A 10,395-nucleotide genomic window follows, 5' to 3' on the forward strand; every position below is an offset into this window, starting at 1 on the left:
TAAGTTAAAAACATCAGCCGCTTTCATCGACTTCATTCTCATGACTTGCCACTAATAATTATTCAGTGACATCTCCTCTATAAACTCATAAGCTGCTTCAGGTGTTTTATTGCTCAGAGTTCCACCGGCTGCTGCATCGATCAATTGCCTAGTTGAGGGATTCAAACCTTTATAGAAGGTTTGAACCTGTAGCCATAGAGGTAACCTATGGTGAGGGCACCATTCCAATAAGTCCTTATACCTCTCCCATGCATCATATAGGGTTTCTAAGTCGATTTGAATGAAGGAAGAGATATCATTCCTTAACATGGTCATTTTAGCTGGTGGGAAGTACTTAAGTAGGAATTTCTCGGTCATTTGATCCCATGTAGTGATAGAACCTCGTGGTAAAGAATTCAACCACTATTTAGCTTTGTTCCTTAACAAGAAGGGAAACAACCGTAGGCGAATGGTGTCATCAAAAACATTATATATCTTGAAAGTATCATAGACTTCCAGAAAATTAGCCAAATGAGTATTTGGATCTTCGTCTTGCAAACCACCGAACTGAACGAACTGTTGTACCATCTGAATAGTGTTTGGCTTCAATTTGAAATTATTCACAGCAATGGTGGGTCTTACAATACTCTATTCAGCCCCAGTTAAAGGGGGCTTAGCATAATCGTACATAGTTCGAGGGGCAGGATTCGCAATTGTTGGATTTGCAACAACCACAAGAGGTAGCTGATTATTCTGATTATCACCTATCTCCTCAGTGATAATAATAAAGTCCTCTTGCTCGTTTACTATACTCTGTGGACGCTCGTCTACTATACTCTGTGGACTCTGCCTTGCTTCTCTACGATTTCTATGAGTTGTACTTTCAATTTCATTGTTAAATAGTAATGGTCCCGACGAGTTTCTTCTAGTATAAACTAAAGGAACCTGCTAGAAGCAAATAAAATAAAAATTAGAAAACAGAAATTAAACTAAAAATGAAACTATAATAAAAATAAAAACTGGCTAAATTAATAAAAATTGACTGTTCCTAAAATTTTAGTCCCCGGCAACGACGGTAAAAACTTGACTGTCACTAAACTAACTATAATTACGAAAAAGGCAAGCGCACCTATCGAACAATAGTATAGCTATGGTGAGTAGGAAATATCGTATCCACGAGGACTAAAAGTACTAGTAATTACCGTTTTTCTGTTATTTAGCCGATAAATTGAAGTGATTGTTTTTAATCTAATTTAACTACGAACACAACAGAGAATGAAATGGGAAAAATAACCGAAGACAACCAATGAGAAAGACAATACCCAGGAATGAATCCACCTAGACTTCACCTATTATTTTGAATCTAAATTAAACAATTTATTCACTTGTATCTTGATCTGTAGAAATCCCTAAATTATGTTAATATCTCTTTCGAGAGTAAGAACAACTAACTCTAGGTTGATTAATTGAAATCTCTTTCTAATTAAAACCCCTATCGTTGTATTAACTCGATCTATGGGTTCCCCTATTAGATTTGACTCTAATTCGATAGATTTATGTCATACTATTTCTAGGATTGCATGCAACTCCACTCAATTATGCTAGATCCACTCTTAAATAGGCACTTTTGCTCCACTGAAATAAGCACGTTAAACATGAATTAAAATCCCAAAAATATTAAAACACGAAATAAGCATATGGATAGCAATGGTACTTCTCCAAAACAAGCATCAATTACAACTCAATGGTTCTCGTCAAAGCCATCAAAGGTTAATTTGTCATTGTTTATTGAAATTGTTTTGCCTTTAGTACATTTTTCTCTCTTGCTTTTATGACGTCTTAGCATAGTGGCTATAATTCATTTCTTTATTTATATCAAGTGCTTATTTGATTCTTTATTTTACTTTTGAATATAAATTTAAAAACATTTGAGTTTGAATTAGTTTAATTTATCTAATTTATGATATATAAACATATATGGTATTAAAGGTTCATTTTTTAATTCATCCAGAATCTACAATGGATTGAAATAGTGTTATTTTTTTTTACTTTTCATTACTATCTTTAAGTCTTAGTTATACTATTATAATGTTAAAGATGTCTTTGTGAGCAAAGTCAAAAGCATCAAAGATGAAACAAAGATAAATAATTTTATTTTAGTAATATTCTTAATTTTGTTTCAATTTGTAAAGGTTTAAGACCCTCTCGAGTCTAAGGCTAGGATCTCCCTTTGATGAGTTTCATATATTATTAATCATAGGTTCTTCACAATCAACCATTGAATGTAACATGTACATTGTGATTTAATGATGCTAATATTTTTCATTCCTTTTTAATTGTGTTTTTATTTATGATCTGCATTTATAGTGTATTGTTTGTTTATTTGTTTATGAATTTTGTTAATTTTGTTAATCTTCTTTGTTCATTGTTATGTTACGAATCCTCACCACACTTGTTCCTATGTGGCATGGTTTTTGTGTGTGTGTGTTTTTTTTTATTTGCTTATGTACGTAATGATTAGTTGATTTTCTTATTTTTTTTCTTATACTATTTATAAATTCCAACATGTAGCTGCTATGCTAAAAGTGTTTATAGCATGCTAAGATACCTTCTAAAATTTTGTTATTGGGGCATTCTTAGTTGTTGGATTGGTTGCATAAATTACTTTTAAAATTTGGTTTTTGAAGGTTAGATATAGTATTGCCATCTTATATAGTCTTTCACTATTAATCTTTTTTAATTTATTTTTTTATTATAAGTTTAATCATTTGGGAGTATTTTTTTTAGTAAGTGTTTGGAGTATATTTTGGGTGATACCTGAAAGTCAATTGGCTTAACATTTTGTTGTTTCAACTCTTGTCATTTACCATTATGTATTTCCAATTTGATTTGCAATGCTTTGCGTTTGTTTTTTCTTATTGGCAGATTTCGTGTTTAGTGGTCAAGTTGTATTTATTTATTAGCAAGCCAATTTAACTAACATTGTGTTATTTCAACTTTTGTCTTTTGTCTTTTGTCTTTTGTCTTTATCTATTTTCAAATGATCTTCATAGCAATTTGAAGGGCAATGCCTGGTGTTTGTTCTTTCTTATTGGCAGACTAGTTAGTGCTCAAGTTTAATATATATGTACTTGTGGTTATTATGCTCAATGAATCATTAATGAATTGTTCGCTAATGGGTAATGATATTGTTAATTTTTTAAATGCAAAAAAAGGAAAATCTTGTCAAAATGCTATTGTTGTTATTGTCTTGGATGTAATGAAGTTTCCATTGCTGACTTGGAATTGATTTTGAGTGGTTTTTACTAAAAATTTTGTTCTTGCATGAAGGAAAACTTGCCAGGTTTCTATCAACTATTGATTATTTCATCAGCTACAACTAAATGCAATCAGGTCTAGACTCTTAGTCTGACATTTGTCCTTTGGACATTTTGGAACCTTGTGAGAATGATAAAATTCTTGAAGAACTTTCCAGTGTCAACTACTAAACCTTCTCAATTTTATATATAATTTGAGATGTAAAGACATGGTATTTTTTTTAAAATCCTATATAATGTCAATATATTAGATCAATTCTATGTGTAACATGCTGAATTTAGAGACATCTTGCTTTGGTAGTATTTCATTGAAAGTGACATCTTATATTTTTATTCCATACATTTGTTTATACTAGCGAAAGTATTTGTATTGGTATGTAAATCTGCAAACCAACATCTTCAATCTTACACTACAGTTTAATTTCCTTTAATTAGGACTAGATGGCTTATTCATTATCATTCTTAATTACCATTGGTATAAATTCGTGAAGTGTGTGTGGAATTTTTGTGATAACATTCATATCTAGTTAATCTCTTGTTGTTTCCGGTCTCGCATGACATGTTTATCTGGTAGAATGCAAGATCAAGAAGCATGGTTTTAAGTTGTGATTAAGGCTTGCATAGCTTATGCAATTTTATTGGGCTAATTAGGTTTATTCTCCTCAAGCTATACTATTCTTCACCTAGAACCCTTCTTAAAGTATTCTTTGCATAGACATGTACCTATATATATTTTTAGATAGGAAGTGTTTACCCTAACAATGAGTTCTGAATGATAATTCCTTTCTTTATATGTAACGCCCCATACCCGATACCATCGCCGGAGTCGAACACGAGGTGTTAACAGACTTAATTCATTACTTAACCAGCTCAAAAAATTTATTTTTAAAATTTCCAGTTAAACTAGCAATCTGTGTCAAAGTTGCTTAAAAATTCATATCTCGAGTTACGAAACTCGAAACCCAATTCCGTCAATTTTCCCTGAAAATAGACTCATTTATCTATTTGATAATTTTTTTATAAAATTTTTGGTTGAGCCAATTAGTACATTTTATTAGTTAAAATATCCCCTATTTCAGGGTTCGACTGCTCTGACCTCTGTGTATTACGAATCAGATATCTCTTTGTACAGAATTTCAATGACTATGAAGTTTATTTCTCTTAAAACTAGACTCAATAAGGAATCTGTACATATAAATAATGACTTCTAATTATATTTGTACAATTTATGATAAATTTTTAAAGTCAGAACAGGGGATCCAGAAATCACTCTGGCCCTATTTCACAAAAATTCAAATACTTCATAAAATATAATTCATATACCTGTTTTGTTCAATCCATATGAAAATAGACTCATTAAGATTCAATTTAATAACATACTCATCATTTAATTCCATTTCTACTATTTTTAGTGATTTTTCAAATTTACATCACTGCTGCTGTTAGAATCTATTTTATGGTAAATTTTACCTATTTCATGGTTTCCATGGATTAGCTAGCAATTTGACATACATAACACCAAATATGATCATGATTAGCCATTCCAATGGCTAATCATCACCAAGCATTTCCATACCACTCAATAACCATATCATAAGACCATATATACAAAATGATTATAATGCTATACATGCCATACTCAAAATATACAAGCCATTATGCCAAGATGGTATACAGATAATGTAAGCGAACCTCCGACCGCTCCCGATTTCCGAGTTGGCTTGTCAAAACTACAAGGAATGAAAAGGATGGAGTAAGCATAAATGCTTAGTAAGTTCACATGCAAATAGCAAGTAACATAACCATATAAGCAAACATAAAACATCATTTGCATAATCATCACCAAGACATTCATATCATATTTTCATTTATCATCTTACCATATTATTGTTATATCGATTTTTCAACCCGAGGGTTAAGTACATACCTGTTCAAAGTATCCATTTCACAACACTCACCAATACGTCCCTTTCATCTCTAGTATTCCTCCATTTGAGTAGAACTTTACCTGTTGAACACATCGGAATATAACTCGGATACATGGAAAGTTTGCACATAAGTGCCACATATGTAGCCAAGCTACCATGTAACCCGCCCATAAGTGAACTCGGACTCAACTCAACGAGCTCGGGCGTTCACATCCACAAGTGAACTCAGACTCAACTCAACGAGCTCGGATGCCTAGTTACATCTCTCCAACTCGGACTCAACTCAACAAGTTCGGACATTCGCATCCATAAGTGAACTCGGACTCAACTCAACGAGTTCGGATGCTCAACCATCCTAGTGACATGTCACTTGTATCCTAATCCATTCCTAAGGTTCAACGGGACCTTTTTCCCAATCATGTGTCTCAACCATCTTCTACGGAATGCCGATACCGATACTCGGTAGTATTTCACATTTTCCAAGTATATCACATAATTTGACATATTATCAAACAATTATCACGAGTATAATATTTCATAATAATTATCATATCATTTAAATAACATAAAAACATTTAAAATAATAACTATGTTACCAACATTTACATATGAACTTACCTCGTATGCGAAAATGGCTACTTTTACCATTTCGTCTACAACTTGGTATTTTCCCCATTTTAGCCCGAATTTTAGTTTTCCTTACTCTATCATTTAAAATATAGTCTAATTAGGACTCACATTATTCAAATTGACCCAAAATCACATTTTGGAAAAATTACAATTTTGCCCCTAAACTTTTGCATATTTACACTTTTTCCCCAAAGCTCGTAAATTAAACTTCAGCCTATTTTCTTATGTTTTATGACATGCTGATCATTTTTCCCTTCTATGGAAACATCAAATTCTCACTCTAACATGTACTTATGACTATTAGGTATTTTTACCGATTAAGCCCTTTTGCTCGTTTTCACTTAAAACCGAGTAGCACAAGTTGTCTAACATAATTTAAAACCTCATATTCTATCATAAAATACCAAAATACACAAATTTCACCTATGGGTATTTTTCCAAATATAAAACCTAGGTTAAATTATTGCTAGAATAAGCTAAATCAAGTTACCGGGACTCCAAAAATGTAAAAATCATTAAAAACGAGGCTAGAACGGGCTTACAATCGAGCTTGGAAGCTTGAAAAACCCTAGCCATGGTTTCTCCTTGCTATATTCGGCCATGGGGTTGAAGATGAGCAAAATTGGCTTTTAATTTTGTATTTTAATTCATTTTACCCCTAAATGACCAAAATGCCCTTACTACTAAACTTTTCAAAAATTCCATCCATGTCCAATTTTTGTCCATAGACTTATAAATTGGTAAAATTGCTATTTAATACCTCCTAATTAATATTTCAAAACAATTTCATACTAGAAACTTCTAGAATGCAAGTTTTGCAAATTATTCGATTTAGTCCCTAATTTCAATTTAAGCACTTTATGCATAAAATTTCTTCACGAAATTTTCACACAATCATGCAATCATATCATAGACCTCAAAATAATCATAAAATAATTATTTCTATCTCGAATTTTGTGGTCACGAAACCACTGTTCCGACTAGGCCCAAAATCAGGATATTACATTACACTTTACAATAGTGAATGAATATTCTGGTAAATAAATGTACGAATGTTATACTCTCTTTTTCAAAAAATATACATTCTTTGCAAATGTTGTTTAACTTGTCCACATAGGAAGCAATGAAACATATGAAACAGCTCACTGACCTACGTTTATAGCTGATATCTTTACTGTTTGCTGATTTAAGATCGCGTCCCTCGATTATCAAATAGCTCGATGACCTATGTTCACATCTATTATATTTACGGTCCACTGATTTAAGATCGCAACTCTTGATTTTATAATAGCTCAAGAACCTACATTCACAGTTGATATCATTACGGTCCACTGATTTAAGATCGCTGTGATAGCCCTAAATTGACCCTAGTCGGAAAGTGGTTTCGGGACCACTAAACCGAGTCACCGAAGTATTTGAATATGATATTTATTGTCTAAAATATGTGAATATGAATGTGTGAAAGTTTTATGCTTCGATTTAGTCAATTGCATGTGAATTTAATTAATAGGACTTATGTGTAGCACTTTTAAAAGGTGATAGGTTAATCTATAAGGACCTATTAATGCATGTTATATAAATGAGGGGTTTGCATGTCAAATTTCCATTTATAATAGCTAGTGGCCGGCCATGGTATGGGTCATGAATGATAATATGTATTTTCTATTAGCATTATTAGTTTACAAAATAAAATAAGGAATTAAGAATAATAAAACATGTGGTAATGGGAGGAGAAACCAAAGTTGTCATCTTTGCTCCTCATTGCCGTGACTAGAAGAGAAAAAGCTTGGAAAAAATTCAGCTATGGTGGTTAGCTAAATCAAGGTAAGTTCAAGGATGATTCTTGGATTTCTAGCATTTTTTTTGAGTTAGTCATTAAGCTCTTTGCTTAACCCATGACCAAACTTGAAATGGTAGGGTGTCTTGAGCATTCGGCCATGGTAGGAAGTAGAAGAGAAATATGGTTGTTGTTCATGTTATTTGGATGAAAACAATTGGTAGTTAGATGGAGAGGATATGATTTTGAATATTATTGGGCAATGTATGTGCTTTGAATTGAAGGAATGGAGAGGATGCTTTAATTGTGTTATGAACAATTATATGTTAAATTAAGGTTTGCCAAGCTAGCTATTAAGGTGATTTTGGAAAATCGTCATAAATTGTAGGAGTTGAGTTAGAGGCTGAATGAATTATGTCATTAAAGCTTGAAGAGTCTAGTTTCTTAGAAAAGAAACCATAAAAACAAAAGAGTTACCGATCTTGAGATATTTGAAGTATTGTGGGGCTGAGTCAAAATGACTACTAGATTCCCTGTTCTGTTTTTATAAAATCAGTATAAATTGTACAAAAATGGCCCTAATATAAAATTTATATGCTTAGACTCCTTAATGAGTCTAGTTTCAAATGAAATAAATGAGAACATATTTTGAATTCTGTACAATGAGAAATTTTATTCGTAGTGAAGAGTAGTCAGTTTAGTCAAACAGTGAAACAAGGTGAGCTTTAAGAAAAATCTGGTATTGTTGGGCTAAACTAAAAATTTTGAAAATTTTATGGGTAATAGATAAATGAGTCTTCTGTCAAGAAAAATTTACGGCAATTGATTTGGAGTTTCGTAGCTCCAGTTATAAAAAATTTAGTGACTGTTGTTCAGGAAGTCAGCTTATAAGGAAATTGTAATTATATTGTAAACATTAATAAAAATTTGCTAATGAATTAATTATTGATTTTTATAAAGCTTACTATAAACTATATGTTTGAAAGTCGAATCCATATGTATTATATTCTGAAAGTAATGCTTGAATAGTCGATTAATGACTAGTTAAAATTTGTTGAACTTAAGCTCAAGAGCTTGGAGGATCAAAGTTGGATAAGGGAAAGGAAAAAGTGATCGAATAGCCGTTGAAATCATTCGACAACATCCGAGGTAAGTCGTCGAGTAATGAAACTTAGTTTATGATTTGATTAAGTCATGACATACAAGCATAACAAATAAACGGTGATATAATGATTCTACTTGAATTATATATTGAGGTGATTAGTTTATGCCTATGACGGGTAGCCGAATGTGTATAGAGATCATGTTATAAAGCCAATCAAAATCATGCTCTTTGTATGTGGCTATTGAGCCGAAATTGGTAAGTGTGATAAGTGTCTTGTGTTTGAGCTTTAGTAATGAAAATGAAATATGGATGTGTCATGATTTATTGATATATGTGCATGGTTATTCGAATGATATTCGGGCTAATTCCCGAAGGCTTTTGTGCTAGTGACTATATCCGGACTAAGATCCGAAGGCATTTGTGTGAGTTACTATATCCGGGCTAAGACCCGAAGGCATTTGTGCTAGCGACTATATCCGGGCTAAGTCCCGAAGGCATTTATGCTAGTGACTATATCCGGGCTAAGACCCGAAGGCATTTGTGCGAGTTGTTATATCCGGCTAAATCCCGAAGATACTTGGGTTTGGAAGTGAGCGATCTTGCTGTAATAATTTCAATTAATACGCTCATAAAATCCAAACGATAAGGTATGTTTCGTATATGCATCGGAAAAATCGATTCGTTTTAAATAGTATTCGTTCAATTGATTAATGAACTTCCGGCCTTTAGTTAGGTTTGATACCCTGTGCATGAAAATATTGGTTGAAGCGTGAAGTAAGTATGATTATGAGAATGTGCATATATGAAGTTATTCATTTAGCCATATGAATGTTATACTTTAGTCAAAACTAATTTTATTACTCAAAACTTACTAAGCATTAAATGCTTATTCTGTTTCTTTGATTCTCTGTTTTATAGATTTTGGTTCGTCAGCTATCGGACTCGGGAGTGTCAAAGTCGAAGTCGCCCACACTATCAAAGCCCTTTTGGTACTCTTTTAGTTGAACTCTGATAATGGCATGTATAGGATTGCCCTTTGTTGTTAGTCATGTACTTTGGTAATGAATATATTTGGATGGCCATGCGAAAATGGCTTATATATATTTTGAGCATAGCATTATAATCATTTTGTATGTTGTTCATTGAGTGGTATGGAAATGTTTGGTAACGATTAGCCATTGGGATGGTTAATCACGATCATTTTGGTGCTATGTATGACAAATTCTAGTGGATCCATGGAAAACCATGAAATAGGTAAAGTTTACCTTAAAAATAGATGCTGACAGCAGCAGTGATGTGGATTTGAAAAATCACTAAATATAGTAGGAATGGAATTAAATAGTGAATAAATTATGAAATTGAACCCTGATGAATCTATTTTCATATGAAAATAACAAAACGATCATATGAGCCGTATTTTATGAGATGTTTAAATTTTCGTGAAACAGGGCCAGAGCGATTTCTGGATCCCCTGTTCTGACTTTGGAAATTCAATATAAATTAACCAGAGATAATTAGAAGTCATGACCTATATGTACAGATTCCTTTTCAAGTCTAGTTTCTTTAGAAACAAACTGAATAAGTATTAAAGCCCTGTACAGGGAGATATCTAAGTCGTAATGCATGAAGGTCAGAGTAGTCGAACCCTGAAACAGGGGG

At 32.5% G+C, this 10,395-nt stretch overlaps 1 non-coding gene across 1 annotated transcript; it reads left to right on the forward strand.

Moving 5' to 3' along the window:
* Positions 1–202: 202 nt before the first annotated feature.
* Positions 203–309, forward strand: LOC121213118 (small nucleolar RNA R71). Its single transcript, XR_005908486.1, has one exon. It is a non-coding gene; the product is annotated as a small nucleolar RNA R71 (small nucleolar RNA).
* The last annotated feature ends 10,086 nt before the right edge of the window (positions 310–10,395 follow it).

This window comes from Gossypium hirsutum, chromosome A13 (genome assembly GCF_007990345.1).
Source record: "Gossypium hirsutum isolate 1008001.06 chromosome A13, Gossypium_hirsutum_v2.1, whole genome shotgun sequence".
Lineage (NCBI taxonomy): Eukaryota > Viridiplantae > Streptophyta > Magnoliopsida > Malvales > Malvaceae > Gossypium > Gossypium hirsutum.